Source organism: Phocoena sinus, chromosome 4, assembly GCF_008692025.1.
Source record: "Phocoena sinus isolate mPhoSin1 chromosome 4, mPhoSin1.pri, whole genome shotgun sequence".
Classification (NCBI taxonomy): Eukaryota; Metazoa; Chordata; class Mammalia; order Artiodactyla; family Phocoenidae; genus Phocoena; species Phocoena sinus.
In genome coordinates this window covers 36,769,206-36,793,785 of record NC_045766.1, presented here as the reverse complement: position 1 = coordinate 36,793,785, position 24,580 = coordinate 36,769,206, and the positions used below count along the sequence as shown (strand labels likewise).

Genomic DNA, 24,580 nt, shown 5'->3' with positions numbered 1-24,580 from the left:
CTTTTAGTTTTATTGATCTTTGCTATTGTTTTCTTCATTTCTATTTCATTTATTTCTGCTCTGTTCTTTATGATTTCTTTCCTTCTACTGACTTTGGGTTTTCTTTGTTCTTCTTCCTACTGGTCCTGTTCACTGAAGAAATCAAAGAGGAAATAAAAAAATACATAGAAACAAATGACAATGAAAACACGATGACCCAATACCTATGGGATGCAGCAAAATCAGTTCTAAGAGGAAAGTTTATAGCAATTCAGTCTCACCTCAAGAAAAATCTCAAATAAACAACCTAACCCTACACCTAAAGCAACTAGAGAAAGAAGCCCTGAATATTTTGAATTAAGTTGAGCGTGAACCTTCTGTCTGTGTGTGTCTGTCTATCTATCTATCACAGGATTGTAATGAGGATTAAATGAGTTAATATTTGCACAGTGCTTAGAACATTACCTGGCACATAGTAAGCACTATGTGCATATATTTTAAATAAAATAATAAAAAAATAATGACTGTCTTGTTTAAACCACTCAGGTGGTAACCAGGAGAGAAGGTTCTGGCCACTGAGCACAGGCATGTCTGACACTGGAAGCTGTGCTTTCTGCGCAGCCTGAGCCACCTCTGACACACCAGGGCTGGGACTCGTGTCCTTTGGTCCTTAAAACTAGCCTTGTTTATACAGTAAGCTGAAGCACTCTCTACCTTCTGAGAGGATTATTCAGTGAAACCAGGTCTCCTGTTTGTATTAGCTTGGTAGGGTTGCCATAATAAAGTACCACAGACAAGGTGGCTTAAACAACAGAGATTTATTTTCCCACAGTTCTGGAGGCTGGAAGTCTGAGATCAAGGTGTCTGCAGGTTTTTTTTTTCTGAGGCCCCTCTCTAGCTCATAGATGGCTGCCTTCTCCCTGTGTCCTCACATGACCTTCCCTCTGTGCGTGCCTGCGTCCTAATCTCGTTTTCTTATAAGGACACCAGTCATATTGGATTAGGGCTCATTTAAAGACCTTATTTTAACTTAATTATCTCTTTAAAGTCTCTGTCTCCAAATACAGTCACATTCTGAGGTCCCAGGGGTTAGGACTTCAATAAATGAATTTGGGGGTGTGGATCACAATTCAGCCCCTGCCACTATTTTAAGACACTAGATGAATTTACCTCTCACACTAGCTGTACCCCATACACATGCTGGCTCATGCCTGCCCCAGTGTTTTTCGAAGTGTGGTCCAGGATCACCTAGAGTACAATCACTTGGGCCCTTAATAAAAATAAGGTTGCCCCCCTAGCCTGTGAATCAGAATCTGGGGGAGGGGATTGCAGGCCCCAGGTATGGAGCTTGCTTGTTCTTTACATTTATATAAAGGCTTAGTTTAATTAAAGAGATTCAGGAAAAGCCAGGTAGCATGGTAGCTCCCACCCCATCCCCACCCAACCCTGCAGTCTCCTCCCCCACCTCTGACACCTCACCCCAAAAATGGGTGAAAGAGGAGCTGAAGAGAGAGGGGCAGCCCTATGGGAAGTTGGAGGGGAGAGCACAGTGCATCCTGACGGCTCCTGTAGTGTGGGTCGTCCTACAGGGCAACATAGAGCCTACTTTCTCACTCAGAGCCTCGGGGTCCCCTTCAGCACAGACAGGCAGAGCTTTGCAGCGTAGGTGCCAGCAGGGAAGGCCGTCCTCCCAGGCAGTGCCAGGGTGCAGCCTGACCTCGGGCTCCAGTCATTTCCCGTGCGCAGCACCCCTGCCCCTCTCCCCAGCTCCTGGAGACCTGGAAGCTTTCCCTTGTCCCTCAGATTAGCAGAAGACCTGAGCCTTGGATCGTATTTAAGAGATAGCGATGGGGCATTTTCCAGAGCCACATGCTGAAGCAGGGAGCAGAGAGTGAGGTAGTTCCTGCATCCGCGGACTCTGCTCCAAAACACCCAGTGATGCCGCGGGAGGTGGGGTCACGCTGGCTCCCTGCAAGCTGATGTCGGGCGCGGATTTCCCATTCGCACGAGCACAGCCGATTAACCACGACCCAACCAACGTGAGCCTCTAGAGTGGGTGTCTGCTGCAGGTGTGTGTGCACACGCCCTGTCCCACACCCGTGTCTGGGTGGCCACTAGCAAAACAGCGGTGAGCCGGACCCTAACGAGGAAAGGTTTTCCCAGCACCATGACAACCATCAAAGCGAATGGCGATAATCCATCCTTCACCTTTCTTTGCTGGTTCTGGCTTAGATTCCTCGTGTCTTAAAATACTTGCTTGGCTGGCAGTGACTCACCTGGACTGGCACTGAACAGAACAGGAAGGAGGTGCTTTCTTCTGAAGAACCGTCACAAACCTGCACAGCATCTGAGGTCTTTCATGTCACACATTGTTCCTGTCAAAGCGGAGACGTATTTCCTACTCTCTCGTCAAGGTTGGAGCTGCCAAAGAAAGTAAAGTGATTAGGATGTGTCAAGCTTTGGCACATGTCCTAAACAGCGTTTAAAGAAATCAGGTTTATCGGAGAATCTCTACCACATCCTCTACCCAGTGCAACAGGGGCCTCGTTTTTGATAGGACACTCTCAAAACTGAAAGTTCATAGGTAGAATTGGTCACCTCCGTGTCGGGTCCTCTAGTGGCATCTCAGGCAGTGTCAAGCTCTAATTGTTGGGATTTCATGAATTCTGAGTACTTCACTGATTTAAGAACTCTCTGGAAGCTGGTAATTTTGAAACTGCATTGTTTGTAAACTTGAATTAATAAAAAGGGTCAAGAGTTTTACTGTCCAGTAAACTGTATTTATTCATCCTCTCTTGATTCCACCTGAATTCCACAGGCTGTAAATTGTGGTTTATTGGAAGTCAGACCTGGATTCAAATCATAGGTTCGCCACTTATTAGCTGCGCGACTTTGGCCAAGTTACAGCACTTCTCTGAATGTTTCCTCGACTGCCAAAGTGGAATTGATACGATCTTCCACATTGCATAGTAGTGAATATTGAAAGAGATCACGAATGTCACAGTTGCCAGCACAGAGTCTGACCCATAGAGGCGCATTCCTTTTCACGTCTCTCCCTTTCCTCCCGCTATTTGAAATGAGCATCATTTCTGGCTTACTAATGTTCTAATATTGGCACATTTCAGTACGTGGTTTTGCTTTTAGAAGGTCATAAATAATCCTCCCGGAAAAATTAGAAATGGTCAGTATACAGAGCCCAAGGCCAGCAGTCACTGAAGTGAGGAGAGGTGGTTTGTACGCTCAGACAGAAAGACAGGAGCAAAGACACGTGGCAGGAGTGAGCAGCTGCAGTTTCCTCTTGAAAGCTTCCTTAAGAATTCTCTGTGAAGTGTGATAAGTGGGGGACAGCTCCAGGGGCACAGGCAAGGTCCCCGGGAGCCCAGCCATCCCCACACGCGGCCTCCATCCTACACACCATCCCCCGCCGTCCACCCCTGGTCAGGTCCAGCTCCAGTCCCCGCTGACTTCTCCAGCTCTTCCCATCAGAACCTCAGGTTTTGTTATTTGCTGGGTTTTCCCCTCATTCCTTCATCTCTTTGGTCTCAGCTTCCCGCCAAAGAAAGGACGGGTTTGAGCTCTGCTACACCCCTTATTAGTTGGGTTATTATGGATAAATTACTTAGCCTCTTTGAAACTCAGTCTTCCCATCTGTAAATGGGGATCCTACCTCGTTAGGTTGTTATAAAGACCAATGTGAATAAAATGCATGTCAGAGTATTTTGTAAAGTGCTGAGAAAAAAAAGAATTCAAATCCCTCTTAGCATGTATACCTCACTGGCACATAGCAGGTGCTCAAAAATATACGTTAGGTTACGTTTTGATTACAAATCTTTGCCATGGGAATGCAGTGCAACACTCCAACGCACCAGGGGTCGTCCCAAACAGTCCTCCAAGGGGTCCAAAGGTTTCTAGGTGGTTTCTGCAGAGAATCTGACATTTGCTGTGCATTCGCCGTGTCCAGGCTCAGGCCTGGGGATGGCTTGTGCAATCTCCAAGGGATAGGTATTAACCAAGATTCCTTCACCACGTGTGCAGCAAATGAAGCCACACCAAGGTTAATAATCCAGATATTAGTTTGTTACCACCATCTCTTACACAGAACTTAATCCCAGCAAAGCGCCTTCCCTCCTGTACATTCGGGGAGGCCCTGGGGGAAGATGTCTTACCCGTTCTCACCAACAAATCCATGGCTGGGTGCCAGGTCCCACCCCTTTCCCTGCTCTGCCTCTTCGTCCAGGCAAGACTGCACCGTGGAGAAGATGCCTTTCTCCCTGTTATGCTCGTTTCTGGGGTCCCCATTACGGTGAGCTTGTACCTCTGCAAACAATCTGTTAGCTTTTAGAGACGGCTTTGCCCAGGGATCAGACTTGGGGTAGGGCCCAGGATAGATTAGCCGCTGTTAGCACAGTGTACTCAAACCTACTTCCTTCTTGGACCTGCATGCTTTGCCCCTTGGCGAGCTCACCATGCTGGGCTCCTGGCAGCCACTCCGACCCCTGGGGTTTCCCCACTAGCTCAGCAGATGGGACTGAATCCCAGTGCAGGCTCCAGCTACACCAATGAAGAAAGGAAGGCTCAGAGGGGAAAGGAACTTACCCAAGGTCGCGCAGCCAACAGGCGGCAGACGGCCAAACCCAGAGCAAAGTCCAAATCCCATGTTCTCTCTGATCCAAATCCCATGATCAAAGTGGCAACGTGACACGCTGTTCTGACCCTGGCGTCCCTACAGCAGGGCACACTGTGCCGGTCAGTGTTTACTGTACGTACTTTTCTCCTCCCGAGACTTCAGTCTCTTTCTGCTTGGTTTCTATTTGGATTTATGCTTTCAACATAAAAAGCTGGGGATTCCTTGCCATTTCACCCTCTTAGCTCCCTCCCATTAGACTCATAATTTATCTCCATGTTGTTTGGCTCGTGGTTAAAAGTACCGTGGTGCTTATACAGATGAGAGAACAAGCAGGTCAACCTTAGCCAGGGTTAGCAGATCTGAGAAACACACAAACCCCTCGGCTCGGTTCCCGAAGCCCCTACAACTTGTCCACCCTACACCAACCCTCTGCTCCAGCGGATAGGTCCTGACCCTGAGTTCTCCTCATTCTGTCCCCAGTGTAGCCTGGTGCCCAGAGGGGTGGGGCCTGTGTCCCCATGTGCTCACACTAACACAGCTGTCCCTCCCAGCCCATTCCAATGACCTGGCATCTGCCCCCCTTCCTCACTGACACTCCAGTTCTCAGCAGGGATCCACACCCAGTCCTGGCCCCAGCCCTCTTGGCCCAGGACCTTGACTTTCTATTGTGGCCTTGCCAAAGCTCTTCTTGGGGAGCTGGATGTCTCTTTTTCCCAAGATGCTGCCAGGGGACCTGCCTCCATCTAAACAAACCTTCTCCTGACCCCCATTTCCTCCCCAAGCTTGAACTCTCTCGACTGCCCTAGACTTGGGCTGTACCAGCTCCACTCATCAGATGAGGAAACTCTTTTATGGGAGGGAGGGGATGCACCCCAGCCTGGCCTCCTGAGCTGGCCACTTCCTGGGGTCAGGCGACTTGTCACGTTCTTGGGTGGGCTCCTAACGTACCAGCAGCCATGGCTCTTGGGTGCTCAGTTAATGCAGGGGTGAGGGTAGGGGGGACTGAGTCTTCAGTTGGACTTCTTAAACACCTTATTTTATACCACATACCCCCCACCTCACATTCCTGGTCCTCTCATTCTTTCTTTTTCTCCATAGCCCTTATCACCATTCTGATATCCTATGGGTCCCCCTCTCCAAGTAGAGAAGTGAGCTCCCTGAGACCTGAGGCTGCTTTGCTTGAGCACCTGGCCCATGGTGGGTGCTCAATAACTCTCTGTGGAACGGATGAGTGGAACGCCCGCGGCCTTGGCAGGCAGCACCAGAGCGCATACACCGAGGCGCTGGGAGGGCCAGGAGCTCTCATTTCTCAGCTGTCACAGAGGCCAGCCGCCTCAGGGCTGCCAAAGAGGATTTCTACACCTGCTCCATCTTAGCCGGGGCAATAAAACGTCTACCAGGGCTTCCCAGCACTGCACTGGGTGTGGGAAAGGCAAAGCCTTCCGGCAGCTTCTTAACCTGGCTGGACTCAGCCATCCACCCTGCTGAAAAAGGGATTGTCCCCTCTGTTCCTGCACCCCCTAAGCCTGTCATACCCCGACCCAGCGGCACCATCTCTCCTTCCCAGACACGAGCTGTCTTACCCACCTTTACACCCCAGTGCCTGGCACAGTGCAGAGAAGCTACGAAGCCTGTGATAGATATTTGATGAATGCCTGGATTCCACATGAGAAAGGCAGCCCCTTCTGAATTAATTATGTGACTCAAAACGCCAGGGCAGGATGAGTTTATTTCTCCGTTATTGTGATTAATGATTTTCTTTTTCCAAAGAGTTTTTCAATTCTGAGATTTAAGTTTTTTTTTTTTTTTTTTTTTTTTTTTTTTTGCGGTACGTGGGCCTCTCACTGACGTAGCCTCTCCCGTTGCAGAGCACAGGCTCCGGACGCGCAGGCTCAGCGGCCATGGCTCACGGGCTCAGCCGCTCTGCGGCATGTGGGATCTTCCCGGACCGGGGCACGAACCCGCGTCCCCTGCCTTGGCAGGCGGACTCTCAACCACTGCGCCACCAGGGAAGCCCAGATTTAAGTTTTATATACTGTAAATTTTAAGATATCCCTCCTTTCAAAAAAGACACAGCATAAATTTTAGAGTAAAACTGATGGTTATGTTTTCTCTCCCTAGACCTTAAATATCTCCTTTTATTGAGGGCCGATTTTTTTTAAAAAAAATAATGTGGAGTGTTTTATGATACTGAAAATAAAAGTCTGTGAGGAAAAGTTGATGTTGTCTTTACTATCTCTCTTGGAATAATTAAACTTCGTATTTATTACAAAAAGCTTTTTTCTAAAAAAAAACAAAAAACAGGCAACAACTAATTATCCAGTTTCTCTTGGATTGAGGAGAGGGTGATTTACTTTCAAAAGAGGAAATAAGACACAGAGAAAAAGTAAGACAGTTGTTGTCACATCCAAAAGAGGAGAGACCAAACAATTTCTAAATGGAACTATTCATGGATACTAAATAGTACTAAGTTTTAAACCAGACTGGACATTTCGTTGATTATATTCCTCAAATTCAATGATCAGAAATTAATTTAGTCAGTGTGGTAAGAAAATTTAAGAAGAGAAAAATTCTGCTTTATGATTTTCTTTTTTTTTAAATTTATTTTTGGCTGTGTTGGGTCTTCGTAGCTGCATGCAGGCTTTCTCTAGCTGCAGCAAGCGGGGCTACTCTTTGTTGCAGTGTGTGGGCTTCTCACTATGGTGGCTTCTCGTGTTGTGGAGCACGGGCTCTAGGCTCGTGGGCTTCAGGAGTTGCAGCATGCAGGCTCAACAGTTGCGGCATGTGGGCCCTAGAGCACACGGGCTTCAGTAGTTGTGGCGTGGGCTCTAGGGCGTGCGGGCTCAGTAGTTGTGGCTCGCAGGCTCTAGAGCACAGGCTCAGTAGTTGTGGCGCACGGGCTCAGTTGCTCCGCGGCACGTGGGATCTTCCTGGACCAGGGATCGAACCCATGTCCCCTGCACTGGCAGGCGGATTCTTAACCATTGCACCTCCAGGGAAGTCCTATGATTTTCAACATTAGTTATCTATGCTGATCACAGTTTATGGATAAGTGTACAGGTGCCAGTTCACTTCATGCTGTGGAAACACTCCATTCGTCCTTGAGAGTTTTAGAAAGTTAAACCCCAGAAGGCAGAGTGGTGTTCCTCTGTTGTGCCTGCTTACATAACAACCAGTACGGCATTTCTGCTAACAGCATCCAGATTGTTTCTGGGGGGAGCCATGCCCCACCTCACTCTCAGTTCCAGAGGTTAGGAATAGTCATGTGACCTAGGCTTGGCCAATCAGGAATTGACTCAGGAGCAGGGACACGAGTAAAGCTGGGCCAATAGGAATCTGATTTGGGATTGTTGCTGGTGCTATTGAAAAAGGTATGCTTTCCCTTTTGGGATTGCTAACACTTGGAGCTGCTGCCTGAGACTGAAGGCAACGCAAAGGAAAGCAGACAGATGGTAAATTCAACTCACACTGCAACTTGGATGTATCAACAAACGTAATTTCTCTAGCTTACCCATAATCAATCTGGCCTTCCACATGGTTAGTAGGGGTTGAAACCGGTTTAAATCTTGGTGCAATCCAATAATTCCAATATCCTCTTTGAGAACATGCTCAGTTTCTCAGATGGCCTCCCCCATCTCCTGCTCCACCAATAAAGATGATGGTGTCTGGCCAATATTCACCTGTACCCTTCATTATGGCTGACCTTGCTGATAAAATACTGAGATATGCCTGGAGAAGCTGGTAAACAGGTGCTGCCTTGAATTCCCTAAGCACCTTCCACTGCCCCCTCCCTGGGACTTTTCCCTAAGCTCCCCACAATCCATCAGTGAAAACGTTAATCCTGGACACAGCAGGGCACTCCGTTCTGACTGGTCAATGTCTGAGCCTGTAAGATTTTTAAATGTTTTGGCCATCATCCCTGTAGGGTATATATAGTGGGGGTAGTAGAAGGAGGGACTGTGCTTCTGCATCCTCATGGTGTTGAGAGAAAGGGAACTCCTGGCCTTGCATGCACCCTTGAGTATAGTTGCTCGGTGTCTGCCCATGTGAGGACAAGGTCCACTTTTTGCCTGGACTGGGTGTGCTGCCAGCCTCTGATGTGACGTCTGTGGATGGCGAGTTTGTAGTCTATCCACAAGTCTGAGGCAGTGCTCCCTGGCTGACGTAGTCTCTTCTTTGATCTTCCAGGTGCTTCTGACTTCTGGCCATGAATTCCTATCAGTCCTGGTCCCAGGGGTCCACCCTGCAGCCTGTACCACTGCATCACCCCACCATAGTGATCACCCTGGTAAGCTGGCCACAGACTTGCTGCTACATCTGGGTAGGTCCAAGCTACACGGGGACCTAGCATAGCTTAAAAAGTCCATTGTGGGCCTCCCTCTGTCAGACCAAAATCAGGCTACCCAGGCTCTCCCTCTCATACTTCTGGAACCGTGGCAGGGGACAGGGTCTTCCCATGCCTGTGGAGCTAATCATTACTTTTCCACCACAGTTGCTCCTCCCAGGCCTCTGGTCTTGTTCTGCTGCTTCTGTCCTTCCACAATCCCCCTTTCTCCCTCTGTCTAGACGTCTCATACATAAAACCCAAGGTTTAGTCTACCAAACCCAGTCCTTGATCTTCTAAAGAGGAAGGTAATGGAATGTAGAGGCTATTTTCTCAAGGTAAGAGCTTGGATTACAGGGCTCTCATTTTGCTACAAACTCTATTTTTGAATGTCAGAAGCTGAGTGTTACTTTTTCTTTCTCTTTGCATACCTTCTGGAAAGAATCTTCATCCCCTCCTCCAAACTTGAGTAGACTAGATTCATATGCTCTGAAAGGCAAAAGAGAAAAGCACGCTAATAACTTCAAAACATAATCCCTATTCCTTCTGACAACATCTTTCAAGCACCCTAACCTAACCATGCCTGAAGCCAGTAGCCCAGTTTAGCAAACCAGTGGATTCCATTTTGGGTTTAGCTGGTTAGAGCTGGGTTTCAGTCACTTGCTACTTGGAGTCCTGACGGACGCGGGAATAACAGCAGCTATTTCACATGGCTGTGTAGCATTCGGCACAGCTTCACATGCAAGTGGGGCTGGTTAAATGCATTTGATGGTCAGATTGCTTCCATGGCTAGAACCTGACAAGGATGAACCTGGTTTTGAAGAACTCCCCAAGTCCATTCCTAAACCTTGCAAATGCATTGCTTCCTCTTATATGGTAGAAGGAAAAGAACAAAGAGAGAGGAATCTTTCCTTTGGGTTATCTGGGGTCAGAATCCCCTCTCCTCCCATTCACCCCTGTGGAGGCTCTACTGAGACCCCATCCTATTAACCCTTCCTGCTTCTCCTTAGCCTTTAAACATGTTTCAGTTTCCCATAGCAAAAAAGACAATGACAAAAAACTCACGCCCAGGGACTTCCCTGGCAGTCCAGTGGTTACGACAATGAGCTTCCACTGCAGGGGATGGGGGTGTGGGGTTCATCCCTGGTTGGGGAACTAAGATCCTACACGCCCTGCAGCTCGGCCCAAACAAACACACAAACGAACAATCAAAAAAACAACTCACGCCCAGTTGTAACTTCCCTTTGCCTGCCAACCAACTCTCCTGCAGCAGTGGGCCATATCTACTACCCCTGCTGCTCCTCTGCCCGGACTCCATTGACTTCTAACCCACTGTGGCTTGGTTTCTGCTCTCATGTCCCCAGCGAAACTGGAGTCACACGCGTCAATAACTTCCTCATTGTTGAGATCAACAGGCACATTCCAGGACTAGTGCGCTGAACCCCTCTGTGTCATTTCCCACTCCCAACCACCTCCTGAGCCTGGATAATCTCTTCATTTGGACTGTTTGACGCCACTTTTTTTCCAGTTTTCTTCTCACTCCTCTGCTCCCTCCTCAGGATACCTATTTTATCTGTAGAAGCTGGTGTGTGTCAAGGTTCAGTTCTCATCCATCCCATGATCTTCTCAGTCTGCCTGCCCTCTCTGGGTCATCTCAGTCCCGCCCCAGCTTCAGTGACTACCTGTGTCGACCCTTTCCCAGTGGGCATCTCCGGGCTTCTCTCCCATACTTGGCACCTATACTCCTGACTGCCTCCTGGCTGTCTTCCCTGGAAGTTCCATAGGCACATTAAAATATATATTCAAAACGCGCCATGTTCCTCTCAGACCAGTTTCTACTCCTTTACTTGCTATCACAGTAAATGGTATCACCATTCGTGAAGCTGCACAAACTACCTGGGAGTCCTGAATTCCTATTTTCCTTTCCTCTTTCCCTGTTTACTGAGGCAGATGCCTTGTACCTGGCAGTATATAATGGGTCCCCCAAAGCAGTGTGTGTAAATGGGTGAATGAACTATGGGGGACACAGAAAACCAGGGCTCTAACTTGAGTCTAAATTTTTTTTTTTTTTTTTTTTTGCGGTACGCTGGCCTCTCACTGTTGTGGCCTCTCCCATTGCGGAGCACAGGCTCCGGACGCGCAGGCTCAGCGGCCATGGCTCACGGGCCCAGCCGCTCCGCGGCATGTGGGATCTTCCTGGACCGGGGCACGAACCCTTGTCCCCTGCATCGGCAGGCGGACTCTCAACCACTGCGCCACCAGGGAAGCCCCCGAGTCTAAAATTTGATGCTGGTTTACCTTTCACGGTTTTTCACTGCTTCTTCCTTAACAAGAGGGACCATCATTGTACCAGGTGGTCTTCACCGCTGGTCATCTATGATTCAAGATGACTCCAATCTGTTACCTTAGGCGCTTAACCACCATTCCTTCTTATCCACTTAACCCCATTGCTCCTTCCTGTGCCTGTGCCGCCTAGGAAAAGAGGAGAGAGACCCCTGTGATAAAGTAGAACTTCAAACGTAAATTGTACCACCTCGCAGAACACATTTCACCCTGATAAGAGGTCCCGATGTATCCCTGCAGCCACCAGGAGTCACAGTGAGGGTTGGGAGGGGAGGAAGGAAAGAGGGAGGGGGAATGACGACGGGGCAGTAGCAGGAAAGATAAACAGAGGTCATTTCCTCCTTTCCCTGTCTTGCCAGGTCACGTAACCCTGTGTGAGTGTTCCCAAGTGCTGCGCTGCGCGCGGGAAAGTACCTTCCCTCTCTGGCAGCCGACTTCTGTCTGGAAATGAGTACCCTGACTGTCTCATGAAAGCCTGTGCGCCTAGCACTTTCGACTTCTCAAAACATTGCATGAATATGTTTGAGTGACTTCTAAGTGCAGGCTTTGTGCTAAGCAATGTGCACCTTATCTCATTTAAGCACTGCGACCTTAGCAGGTAGGTCCTGTTTTTTATCTCCGCTTTGCAGACGAGGAAACTAGGGCTTAGAGAGGTTAATTGCTTCACAAGGCTATCCAGCTAGCAGTGTAGTCCTGCAAATCATCAAATCAAACCCAGGTCTGTATCATTCTATGTGTAAGTCTGGGGTGGCCACGGTTACACTGCTTCTGATGTATTCGTGGTTATCTTCCATACCGTACATACATTTAGGACATGATACATCCAGGCGCTAGATAAGCGCTCGGGGAAGTAGTGCCTAAACCACGCTAATAAGAGCTGGATCTGGTCCCAGCTGGCAGAATTCAGAAATGCAGCTTTAGGCGGTTCCCAATGCTTCCTTGTATCTCAGTTTCCTCATCTGTAAAATGGAGGCACGAAGCAAGCGCCCTCCAAGGAGCCTGTAGCATTCTGTGGCTCTATTCCAATAGTGCAGTGTCCCCAACACGTTGCCAGGAATCTGGACAGAGAGCGTGATCGAACAGGCAGTACTCTCTGCGGGCACTCCCCTGCCCTACCGCTGACGCATGCGCCCTCGCCCGACGCCCTCGCGCCGAGCCCAGAGCAACGCGGCCCCTCTACGTGCATGTGCAAGGCCTGGTGGCCCGACTGCGGGCCCCGGGTGCAGAGACGGCTCCCTCCCCCGGCGCGGCGGAATCAGTGCCCTCGGTAGGGATGGGGTGATCCTGCCAGAAACGAGCCGGGCCCACGGGGGATGTGCCTGGTCCTCGTTGGGAAAGGCCACAGCCTCCCCCCAAGGCCCCTGGAAAGCTGTTCCCGTGCGGGAGAGTGAGTTCCAGCCTCCGCGCCCTCGCTCTGGACGTGCTGGGCGGCACAGAGAGGCCGTTCTTTCCCAACACAGATGGAAACGCTCCTCTGGCACTGCTGCCTGGGGTGTGGAGGAGGGGACGGCCCCGCAGCTCCGCTGACTCGGGAAGCCGGGGAGGACTTTCCTCTCGAAAACCATATTGCTGATTAAAATGAAAACGTCTAAGGTCACCAAGGACAGTTATCCAACTAGGAGTGGGGAATGGGAGGTGTGAGACATCACCTGATAGTAGAAGCTCCTAAAGGGCAGCTGGCACTGCAGGGAGGCCCAACCTTCATTGCTGCTTAGGGATGAATAACAGAACCTAGACAGCTATTTTTACACTGGTTGAGAGAGAGAGAGAGAGAGAGAGAGAGAGAGAGAGTTGCGGGAGGAGGTGGGAGCGCAAGTGCAGCCTCTTCCCTACTCATCCTGTGAGCTTTCTTATTCCTCTTCCCAATGCGGATTCCCTCCCCGGAAGTTAAGAATTATTTATTACTTTGAAATCAGAAAAGGAAGAAGGACGCTAATCAAAAAGTTCCCTGGGGGCTTCCCTGGTGGCGCAGTGGTTGAGAGTCCGCCTGCCGATGCAGGGGACACGGGTTCGTGCCCCGGTCTGGGAGGATCCCACATGCCGCGGAGCGGCTGGGCCCGTGAGCCATGGCCGCTGAGCCTGCGCGTCCGGAGCCTGTCCTCCGCAACGGGAGAGGCCACAACAGTGAGAGGCCCGCGTAACGCATAAAAAAAAAAAAAAAAAAAGTTCCCTGAACGGTGAAAATAAATGAGATCTCAACATTCTGAAATTGCCGTTGTCGGTCGGTCCCCTCAGTCCTTTCTCCCCTTGTTTGCCATCTTTTGAATGTCCAGGTCCGAGGTTATGGATCTGAATTTTCTTTTCTCTACTCAGGGATCATGGAGGTTTGGGTCAGTGGGCTGAAGGAGACGAGGAAGAGGAGCCCTTCTACCAGGATGCTATTCAGGTTGTCACTGTTTACTGTATGACTTTGTCCTGAAAGCCCTGCTTCTTCAAACGGGGATTTTTAGACCATGGTAAGTTCTGGGAAGGCAGAAGGATGTCCAGAAAGGGTGGTTGCTTTCAATGTTCAGCTGATACGAGGCAGCCAGAGCCTGTGCCTGTGCTTTCGTCTGTCAGAATAAATATGGTGCTGAACTCACCAGTCCAAGGAGATGTGCTATGGGAGACGGTCGCAAGCTGCATGGGGAACCACTGCTGACATCAGCTCACTTCACACCACTCAGGCTACTTTGATTCCATTGAACTTCATTTCGTTTCCTCCCCAAGCCCTGACAAATCTGGAAAAAGGAGGCACAGAAAATAATTTCAAAAGTTAAACGAGGCATGAAATGACCCCTGACATCAAAGGGAGGTTGTAGAGGTTACCATCTTAAGAGTTTGCTTAGGGGAACCTTTTAGAAGTTTTTGTCTGAGAATTATGGTGACCAAAAACAGAACAAAACAAACCCCTTACTGAGGAGGAAAGGTTACTTGGACCTCTTTATTTCATCTGACACTTCGAAGATGCACCAGATCACAATAAGGGTATAGGGTTGGGGATGTGTGTGGGGGGGATGAACGTGCTTCATCTGTGACTGATGTCTCCCACAAAGAGAAGAAAGTAATCTTTCCCTCTGCAAAGGGAAGTTGGAAGTCAAAGCTGTGGACAAGCATCTAACCTAGCAGTACCACAGCCTCCCAGGTTCCAGCACAGCTGGGCTCTTAGATATTCATCCACTTCTTCCAAAGGCAGGTCAAAGAAGATGGTGTTTTATTAAGGAGACAGTACGATTCAGGGGCTCTTTCATAACAGAAACCACCCCCTGCCCCGGCCGTCAAACACCCCCATTATCTGTATTCCAGTTCCTTTTTAGCTGAGGTTGAGGGGAAATGCCCCCAAATGATCATTATTATTGTTTGCATGTATGTTTGTTTATTCTGTTTGGCTTTTAAAAACATAGCAGAACTTCTGTATCCAAATGGATAAAGACCCTGAGAGCTTTCAGATCACTGAGAAAAGTGGGAGCACAGCCAGCCATATCCATCCCAGCGGACGATCCTATGCTAGTCCCCTCTCTTCTATCCCCAACAGGTTTAATTTAAGGTGGTGCCACACAGTATATTCAAGTGTGGGCAAGTTGATCCGTCCCTCCAGTCACCTTTACCGGACTGTCACTGTGTCCCTAGCAAGTTAACCCAGGTCTGAAGATCAGAAAACCAGGCTCCTGAAGAGATTAGGTCTCACAAGAGATTAGTATTAATAATCTGCCTTTGCATATATCCTATCAGCTATCACATTTATTTTTAAGAAATCTAAACTATTCGAGTTCAAAATTCAGTGTCTTTTTCCTGAGATATGGTACAGGAGAAAGGGTTCCGGGAGTGGCAACTTAGTTTGTATCTAATTTCAGCAAAATAATTGCAGACTGCTTCCAGCCTGAATAAGCAGTGAGGTATAGCTCCCAGTATTTACTTATTTTAGAAGCACTCCCTCAGGATGAATGCTAGCTATTTTCAGTTGCATGTGGGAAAACCAAGGGCACTGCCAAGCTGTGGTAAGTTGGCATCGTGTTATGAGCTGTCAACCTCGATACTTAGTTCCACTCAGATTCATTTCTGATTTTCAGTTGGCGTGTAACCTTTTTCTTTATTCACTTTGGGGTCCTGATCACTTCCTCTGTCTGCCTCCCTACTTTCCCATCTATCTCTATCCTCACAGGCAGCTTTGGCTGAATCCCTCTAATAATAACAGCATGAGTGCCAAGTGGGTTGTATAAAATGCTTAGGGAGAGATGTGAAATGAAGCACATTGTTCTTCAGGGCTCCTGGGGACCAGAGTGTACCCACTGACAAAAACAAACTAATACGCAGTGAAATTATACGTCTTTACCTATAATTTATGTGGAACGCAATAATGCTGGGATGGCGCCTGAAATAGCTATGGTACCTACGGCAGGCAGCCTCTAAAACGGCCCAAGGATCCATCATCTACTAGTCCTCTCACATGGGCTGGACCTAGTGACCCATATGGGCTGGGCCTAGTGACCCTTTAGAAGATGACAAAAGTGATGGGATGTCACTCCTGAGATTAGATAACAGAAGACGTCTTTTTGTACATCTCTCTCTCTCTCTCCCTCTCTATCTCTCTATCTCCGTCTGTCTCTCTGCCATAACTGCCATGTCATGAGCTTCCCTATGGATAGGCCCATGTGGTAAGGAACTGATGTCTCCAGCCAGGAGCCAGTGAGGACCTGAGGCCGGCCAACAGCCATGTGAGCGAGCCTGGAGGCGGAGCCTCCCTCAGTGGACCCTTGAGATGACCGTAGCCCTGGCTGACACCTTGACTGCAGCCTGTGAGACCCGGAGCCAGAGGACCACTAAACTACGTCTGGACTGCTGACCCACAGAAACTGTGAGATAATACATGACTGTTGTTTTAAGCACCTAAGTTTTGGAGTAACTTGTTATATAATAGAAACACTAATATTCCCTTAAGCAGGTAGTTAGGAGCTTCCAGTGACCTCACCAGAGGTGTGTCTCCAGCCTCACCTCCTGCTATAGCCCCCGCCATGGGCCCACTTTTTGGCTACATCTTACTCCTAGGTATTTTTGTGTCTTTATATGAGCTGTTTCTTCTGCCTGAAATAAGCAGTCTCCTCTTCTCCATATAAATTTCTGCTCACCCCTTGACACCTTGCTCAGATGTGTCTTCTGGAAAACCTTCCTAACCTTCCTAACGCCGCCAGACAGAGCTCCTGTCCCCTGCCCTGGGCTTCGCCTCTGCCTGTACTTTATCACTCATGCTGTGCTGTCCTGATTGGCAGATGGGCTAGATTGCAACTCCTGGAAGGCAGGACACTTTTGTTCATCTTCCAGTCCCTTCCAGTCCCTGTTAGCACAGCACAGTGATAAAACACCATTTCTGGAACAGATCAATGGCTGTTTTGCAGAAGCAAGGATCCTAGGTAGCTAGTTCCACCCCCAGCTGATGCAGAAATTTTACATGGCATCCTCTAAATGTGTGGTAGAAGAATACTTTGATTAATTGGACAATACATGAATTTTAAGCACTCAACTCAATCAGCAGATCCAACACTGTAGCAGCCTGCAGTGTTGTAAGGCTCTCTTGGTCTGCTATCAACTCCTCAGCCCTTCAGTTAAGGTCACGGGAGTTGACAGTCCTGTAATCTGAGTTGTCATTTCAATCCATGACCTTTGATATGTTCCAGGCATCACAGACCTTCCTTCCCTTCCTTTCTAGAGGAAGCTAGAAAGAAACCATGAAGGAAGGCATCCTTAGGGGTAAACCTGGAAGAGGGGGAAGTTGTATTTGTATCTCAGTTGTATTTGTATAGCAATCTAGCCCATGAAGAGAGGGCTCATTGCAGGGGAGGTTGTTGGAAGATGGTATAGGTGTGGAATACATTGTAAGCCTATCTACTCTGTCACCACGTCCTGACAGTTGTGCCTCCTATATAGAATCTTCCCCCTTTCTCTCCTCTGTGGCTCTTCTCCTAGTCTTGAATTCACCTATAACAGCTTCCTAACTGGTCTCATGACATCCACTTATGACCCTTTCCAAGCTCTTCTTTCCAAACTCTTGTGGCCAGAGCAATCTTTCTAAAATGCACATTTGATCACATCGCCTGTCCACTTAAGCACTTCAGTGGCTCCCTGTGAATGGCCTGGCTCGAATCCAGCCCTATCATGCATGCTGCCCACCTCCCTGTTTGTGCTGTGGTCACACTCGAGTCTTTCACGACTTTGAAGACACAAGCGCCATGCCGCACGGACCCGCCTGCCCTAGTTAATCCTATTCCTTCAGATTTCATTTCACTCATCAATTCCTCAGAGATTTCCCTGATATCCCTTATTAAATCAAACCCCTTATTATGTACTTGGGGCACCACACATTGCAGTGTCATGTTAATTTGTGTGGTTATTTGATCAAGGTCGTCTCCTTTTCCATTGTGTAAGTTCCATGAGGGCAGGGATCATGTCTGTGTTTGCTGACGTTGTATTCTTGGTACCTAGTATGACCCGGCAAAGAGTGGGCATTCAATCCATATTTGTTGACTTGAAGTGAGTGAGTTATGGGTGCTATTGAGGGTACATGGAGGAAAAGCAGGAATGCGGGAAGAATAAGGACTTCATGGAACCCAGAGCTGGGGCACAGGATGATAATTTGAACGCACGCCGTCCTAAAATAGGATGTTGGAGTTTCTTTAGACTAATTGCAAAAGTTGCAGAGTGCGCAACATTTATAGCTATATGTAACTTCCCTTCCCCCAGGCCACAGCCGCCTCAGGGAAAACCAAGGATTTCGGGTCAATTCCCAGAGGTCTCTGGCTATGCCTTCTGAACACCTCGCAGGCGCCATCCGCTGCTGACCCGCAGCTCCACCCTTCTCCGCTGGGGGCGAAATGACCGCCTTGCTCTGGCTTCCCCCGCTGGTGCTTCTGCGCCCTCTTACCAGTGCCCCACACCCCCCGCCCCGACCCCGGCGGAGAATTGTCCCCCCACCCGCTCCTCTCCCGTAGGCGATTCCCATCCTTCCTCGGCCGTCACATCTCTCAGTAGTTTCGTAGCACACAAGTCATTTCCTCTTCTTTGTTCATGAATCTTAAATGCAAGCGTCTAGGGCCTGCCAGTTGGTTTCATTTGCCAGTCCGTGTTTCTTCCAGGGCTTGACAGGGCTGGAGGTGGCAACCATTCATCCCACAAACATTTACTTCATCAGAGAGCGAGAGAGAGAGAGAGAGAGGGAAAGAGAAAAGGAGCAAATGCGGCCCAGGCCCCAGGAACTTGTCATCTTCCGGGGGTCTTCACCTCTGGATGAGGTATTCCGCTGTCAGACCGTGGCTGAGAATCCATCCTCACGACACTAATTTTTGCCAGGAGCCAGGAGTTCAGAAGAATGTTAATCTGTTTTTCTTCCAGCTTTCCTTACACAGCTGACAATATTATTACTCTCAGCTTTTACAGTGCAGGTCGATACACAGATCACAGGGTCCAAGAGGGCTCCTGAGTCATTTGAGAGAGTTACCTTTTTTTTTCTTTTCTAGGTCTTCCATCTCTGTGAATCAGCGATGTGGGAAACCCGGGCCTCAGGAAAATTCAGGGAGGCTTGAAGTGAGCAAGCCAGAGGAGAGTGTTGGCAGGAGCTGAGGGCTGCCACGGTGGGAAAATCAAGCCCCATCTGAGGGGCTCCGGGTGACGTCTGCCTCCTGTCAGCACCATCGCATCTCTGTGACTTGGGCAGGGATGAAAATGCGCAGCACAGCCAGGGTATCCTAGGGGTGTGTGGGGTCCGGACAGCCCGTGCCAGCCGCATTTACTTTTCCGAGTCGTTCGAACAAAGCAGCTGTGGGGCTAAGCCTGCTGTGACGAGAACCCACAACAAATCCAGAAAGCCTCTGCCCTCACCGCCTTCGCTCCCGCAGCGCTGCACTCTTGTCTTTGTAGAGGTGTGAGCCTCGTCACACGGCAGCTGATGGATGAGCTGTCCCTCTGCGCTGTGTGCTCCTCCAGGCAGGCGGGAACCTTGGCCCGGTTTCCTCCGTGTCTCCAGGGCCGGGCGCAGGGTGCGGCATTTAGTAGGTACCTGATGAATAAATGAATGGCTATAGGGACATATAGGAGGCATAAGAGGCCCCTACAGTGGGAATGGGTTCAATAGCACCGTACTGGGTTGGTTCTCTACAGTTTGCAGGACCCAAAGAAGGAATAATTTGTCCTTTCTAGAAAAGGCATGTCTCGTGGGGATTGCACAAGGGCAGGTGCTGGCCAGCGGGGGGGATCAGGCAGGCAGAGGCAGAGGAAAATGGGGAAGACGACATAGGAAATGATGGTGTTCATCCTAGGGAGACTTCAGAGCATGCCAGGCGGAACCCTGATTCTCCAGGAAATTGACCGAGAGTGCCTGGGAACAGGGCTGGGGGAGGCCCGCTCTCAGGGAGTCGCATCTCAGCCCCCGCAAAGACCCCTAGGCGGACTCCCGCGCTTTCCCACGGCCGTCCACTAGGGGGCAGGCGGAGGCAGGAGAAGAGGTGGGGCGGCAGCCAGCCGGCTCCTGGGCTGGGCGCCTCAGGCCGCAGTGCACCCAGGCTCACATCCAACACACTGGGCTGTTTGTATTACTCAGACGAGGCCCCGCCTCTCTTCCTGCCTGTCGTGGCCTCTGTGATTTTATACGGTGTGGCCTGTGACATGAGATACCACGAGGCCATGGTAACCAAAGTACACAGCTCGGTGTGAGTGTTAATAAACAGGAAAAAAAAGTAATCCCTGGTTTTCTTATTTTATCACCATTTGTGGTTTTTCTATCCCTGTCTCACATATCCTTTATTATACTGAACAATCAAGATGTAACCGAATTCCACTACTCTTTAAAATGAAAAGATAAATGGGGAAAATATGCCCTGGTCTCCTGTCATGTAGCCTTGAAAGTAGCGACTCATTTCCTCATGTGCGAGTTATCAGTTCCTCTGGATATCCTGCCAACACTCCTCTTGTGTACCAACACATCATCTCAGGGGAAAATTACGTTCTTGATAATTCCCACATGCCTTGAAAAGTCATTTCCTTCTAAGAAACTCCTGATGATGGGAATTCTTAATTGGTTTAAATTTTTCCTAATCCTCAAGTATTGAATATAAACAGCACAACTGTCTTCCCATATAAATTATCCTCCTCTATATATTATCAGGCCCACAGACCTGGGACTCAAATAAACTAGACTGAGCATGAAGGAATCAACATTTTACCAGGCCAGATCACAGAAATGAAAGTCTTTGTGTAGAAATGAGCATTGCTCCATACAAAATCAGAGGGTCTGGAAGTTGTTTTCCTACCTGCTGAGAATGTCGGATTAGAAGCCCATCAGTGCTTGATAACATTGATAGAAAGCCTTGCTTTAATGAAGTTAAAGACTCTTGAATGAATTGCACCTTTAATTGTAATGAGAACAAACCAACCATATTACATGAGCCATTGGAAAATGGTAAAGCCATCTTAAAAGAAACGGTTTTCTAGTGGAATCAGAATTCTTTAAGCAAACCTTTCAGGCTGAAGACTTTCTGGAATGCTTCCCCTGGTTTCATTCCAACAGCAATCACAGCTGGGAAATATAAAGTATGATGTCAAGTTACTTTAATGGTATGCAAAATTCTCAAGAATTTTCTAAAAATATGCATTTCCAATGATACCATAGACAAGTTGGTGTAAAATTGTTTGACTTTCAGTTAAAAACATAAACAAACTGGCTTGGATATATTTGGACACAACGTTGCTGGAGGTTCCAGATTCCATTGTTTAAAGGTATTCCATAAATACGACAAAAAGTGTGGGGAAGGCATCCATCTGATCCGGTATTCAGGTTTACAAAGAAAGTAATTACAGGGCCAGAGACTCTGTGTCAGCCCTCATTCATCTAAATTCTCTTTCTCACATCAACATAGCTTGACCTTGATTTTTTTAGATGCAAGTAAAGGAGACTGATGTAATTTGAATAAACCAGTTTTTAAAATTCCCTGAGGAGTCTGGAATCAGAAATGACAGGCTTGATGGACATAAGCTTGAAGGAGTAACCAACTCTTAAGTAATTATGGAGGTTTTAAAACAGTATCTTCCCTTCTTATTGAGCTAAAATTCCATCTTCTTTCTAGGGAACGTTTATTTGTCCTATTCTTTGGAAAATAGCCAAACGCTGGTTGCCACCCCTCCCCTCCCTGACATCCCCACCAGGCCCTTGGTGCCTCCGCAGTGGCCTCTGTGGTCAGTGGCCATCTCTGCTGCTAGATGACCTCCAACCTTCCTCGCCTTTCTCTGAGGGCAGGGGCCTCGCTTCTCTTCCTGACAAAGCACTTTCAGTCAACTCCTGGTTTTCTTCATGGTTGATTAAACTGTCTGTGTTTATTCAGGACCCTTCTCCTCTTTCTGTGTCCGGCTGCTGACCTTTCTGTGGCTTCATGGTAGAGGAGAAAGCTCACAGGGCAGTCCATCTGACTGCTTGTTTGCAGCTCTGGTAAAGACTTGGTCCTGGAAAATGTTTAGGCCATTGAAACATTAGTATGTCTTCAAAGCGTGTGACTTTTTGCCTGGGTAGGTTTCTGAGTTGCTGTTACTGAGTGGGGTCAGAGGCACGTAAACAACACTAGAGGCCCCGTGAGTAAGAACTGCTAACATCTCTCTTGAACCTCACTGATGTTGATCATCTTGCCACTACGCTCCACAGGGCTTCACACGGTCGTGGTTCCTAATAAGAGTAGGTATGGTCTTAATTGCTTGGAAACGGGAAGGAGAGAGAAACTGAAGTACAGAGAGTTTTGCTGAGTGGCCAAAAGACAAGCCAGAACAGATACCGTAAATCAGAACGCCCTTTACAGAGATGCTTGTCAGCCTGATACCTAATCCCCAGCCTGCATCCCTGGTCTGGGGCTCTCAGGCAAGCTCAGCTGCCCCCAGCGGCACCCAGGCTCCGGGCCCAGGTCAAATGCAAGTTCTACCACGTGCAGGCATCACCCCCTTCACCAAACACTATAACATCCACTTGCTGTACCTCTCAAAATGACATTTTTGTATTTTGCTTATTTGTGTGAATCTTAGGGGCACAGAGACTGTGCCTTCTGTACTTTTACTGCCTGGAAGCATGCAGTGCATACTTTAGTGAAAGTATAGATAAATGATGGTACTGGTGGGCACCATCTGAAGGCCGTCTCTTACGTTCCTTTAGTGCCACCTTACTCACCTGTGCTGACTCTTATCCTCCCTCACCATCTCTCAGAATATACTCAGCTCCCAGCTTGTACAATTGGCATGGCCTGACTTCTCCCTTTATTTGTTCATCTCAGCTTTATAGAAAGCGCTGCCCAGTTATTACTCTCCATCTCATATTGTAAACTCTTAGAGGACAGAGGTTCCATGGAACTCCCTTTGCCAATTAACTTGACTGTAACACAGTGAGAGGCTAGATGCTTAACGGACTTCAGAAGACGATGCCTAAACTCAGAGAAGTGGCTCCCTAGAGCTGTCTGCTGGTGTTCTTCAAAGTGTTTGATGGTTCAGGACTTGCTGTATGTTCTCGGTCACCATCGAGCCCTCTCTTGTTATGAATCCCCCATATACATTTTGTTTGGTTTAGCAGCATGTGAGTTGGTGAGAGACCAGGAAAATCACTCTCTGAAGGCAAGGTTTCTCAGCAGCGGCTGTTTGACATTTTGGGATAATTCTTTGTCGGGGCGGGGGGGGGAGGTGGGGGCGGTGCTGGCGTGTGTGTTGCAGGGTGTTTAACAACATTCTTCATCTCTCCCTTACTAGATGCTGGTCGTGTTCCCCAGTTGCGGCAACTAAAACCGTCTCCAGACATTGTCAAGTGTCCTTTTTAGTTGGGGTGGGGGCAGACACGCTGCTGGGGAGCCACTGTCTAAGGGATAAAAGCTGGAGGAAAAGAATGATCATAACCAAGGTTTCTTCCTTTCTTTGGAGGTTTTCTGGGTTTTTTTTAGAAAAATATAACCAGTGTGGCGCCCTGGCCCAGCCAGTTTCAGGGAGAGTCTCCCAAAATGCATTTAAATTACAATACTTCACCTCTTTGCCTTTCTTTTCCCCTTAGGGGCCATTTTTCCCCCCCATCATTACCACTGGGTTGGGCCCTGCTTTCTGTGGCTTAATCCCATCTTGTTTCAGGAATCCCACTGACTTTCAACAAATTCTGAGGGGCACATGACGAACCTCTAGGAGAGGCAGCTGGCCAGAGGTGCTGGGCAGGGCTGCCTGCTGTCCCCAGCCTGGACACTACCCTGGTGAGGATATCGTGCCTGGGGATCTGCTCCTCCCTTTTGGGGAAAAACTAGATTTTTATCTCTTCCTTGGTAGTTAATAAGCCACTGGGGGCAATAACTCACACAAAACCAGGCTGCAAACCAGACCGCGACCGTATTGCCTTAAAATGCTCATCTCCTCAGAGCTCTACCCAGGGTTTGAGCTCTGAACGTGGGCAGCGTGGATGTGGTCCAGAGTGCATGCAGGGCCCCCAGGCCACAGGCTCCAGGCCCTGGCTGGGTACCTGGCCCCTTCTGTCTGTCTCAGCTTGCCCAGGGATGACCCTTGTGGGCTGATGGGGGAGGGAGGGAGGAGGCTGGGATCTGAGAGCGCAGTGAGAGCTGAAAGATGTGCACAATCCTTAGACATCATTTACAGCTTCTGCTACATTACAGACCGAGCGCCGGTTACCCCTCCTGCGCAGACACCTTTCCAGTAGACACCGTGCCTTCCGTTATCGGGAGGCCTGGGAAACAGCAATAGCTGTGATGGATGTGGGATCAGGACAGAGGGACTCGGATGATCTCATGAGATATTCTCTTCGGGCTGTGGGAAAGCCTGATGAAATAGCCCTGCCTCTGAGGAAAGCTCATCTCCCTAGAGAAGGGAACAGTCCCCACTGCCCTGGGGGAGCTGATCGCTCGCCGGAGGGGGCTGATGGCCCCTGCAGGCTCTGGTTTTTCTGATCCCTATCTCCCTCCTTCCCTTGAGGACCATCTTCCTCTGTCCTTATATACTTTACTCAGGGGTCTGGCCACTGTGTTTGCTAACGCCGGGTCTCTCAGGAGTGACCTTTGGCATTCTGTGCACAGCTTTCAGAACCCAGGCATCAGTAGGGGTTTTTCCTGAGTGGAGCTGCAGCCTCATGGCTGCCCTGAGCGATAGCCTTGTGTCAGGTGTGTTCTCCAGGCTTGTCACTTGGCCACATCCTGTGGGATGTCTTCTCCTTGACCGTGGTCTGATTTTGATAGACATTTCTGCTAAGTGGACAAGGAATGCCTTTGTGAAGTTCGTATGTCTCCTAATAGAGGGGCAGGGGAAAAAATAAAAGAACACCGTGGTCC

At 48.8% G+C, this 24,580-nt stretch overlaps 1 long non-coding RNA gene across 2 annotated transcripts in view; it reads right to left on the bottom strand.

The window, feature by feature from the left end:
• The window catches only part of LOC116753150, a 37,744-nt gene that overhangs the window by 8,359 nt on the left and 4,805 nt on the right, over positions 1-24,580 (bottom strand). The window contains exons 1-5 of one of the 2 annotated variants that reach the window (XR_004349691.1): positions 19,122-19,257; positions 13,856-13,993; positions 11,229-11,402; positions 9,362-9,419; positions 2,256-2,400 (exon numbers count right to left, since the gene is read on the bottom strand). This is a non-coding gene — a long non-coding RNA (uncharacterized LOC116753150). Of the gene's footprint in view, positions 1-2,255; positions 2,401-9,361; positions 9,420-11,228; positions 11,403-13,855; positions 13,994-19,121; positions 19,258-24,580 lie in introns of those variants that run through there. The other variant, XR_004349690.1, reaches the window with a different exon arrangement.